Genomic DNA, 1,026 nt, shown 5'->3' with positions numbered 1-1,026 from the left:
GGAGCATTGGGAAGCCAGCCAGGAGGGTACAAACAGGATGAGGACCTGAGCAAGGCAGTGGTAGCAAGCAGAGATGGAAAGATATTTAGGACAGAATGAGGGGCAAAAAGGTGCTGGAAGGCAAAAGCTACCACCTTGACAGAAGAGAGTGAAATTAACACCCCTTATACAGATAAAACCCAATGACATTTGCCACTAACCAAGTAAAAAACAGCCCTGTGATAACAGCAGTGGTGAGAAAAAGCCCAGAGGTGAGTTGACAAGTAAATCTGTGTCAGCCACATGATATGGTAGTCAAGAAAGCAAATGTCATCTTAGGGAGCTCAAGTAGAAAAGCCTAGTGTCTAGACAAGGGAAGTGCCAGTCCTGTATGCTCTGTACAGAGGGGCCTTTGCCCTGGGGTTGGGAGCCTGGGGAGGGGGTAGGATAGACTAATTTTCCACCTTTCATTTTCTGGTTGTAAACTCAAAGAAGAAACTTGAACCCATGTCTTTGGAGCAACACATTTCTCAACCATCCTGCCTCAGGGATGAGGTGAACAACAGTACCTCTTTGTTAGCTTTCTTTAAAAAAAGAAAGATTTTATTTATTTATTTTTAGAGAGAGGGGAAGGGAAGGAGAGAGGGAGAGAAACATCATTGTGTCATTGCCTCTCACGCATCCGGCTGGAAATCGAAGGGAGACCCTTTGGTTTGCAGGCCCAAGCTCAATCCACTGAGTTACACCAGGGCTCTGCTTTTTTATATTCATTTATTCAAAGGTAATAGGTCGTGTGGAGGTCCGCAGGCTAGGTATGCTGCAGCCTCTGAATGACTGTTACTTTCTGCTAGGGTTAGGGATGGGAGGAGCCCAGACAAACTCTGGCCATCAGGAGCAACCACGCAGTAGGAAAAACTTTGGCTCTTGCTTTGCTGCACGATGGGGGCGGGGCTACTTGAATGGTGTCTCTGGAGAAGGCGATTGGCCCCGTGGGAAATCGAAGGGGCGGGACTAGTCCATTGTGGCCATTGGTTCTTAGAGCAAGTT

Source organism: Phyllostomus discolor, chromosome X (assembly GCF_004126475.2).
Source record: "Phyllostomus discolor isolate MPI-MPIP mPhyDis1 chromosome X, mPhyDis1.pri.v3, whole genome shotgun sequence".
NCBI lineage: Eukaryota > Metazoa > Chordata > Mammalia > Chiroptera > Phyllostomidae > Phyllostomus > Phyllostomus discolor.
The sequence above is the reverse complement of the archived record's forward strand: the minus strand, read 5'-3'. Positions refer to the sequence as shown.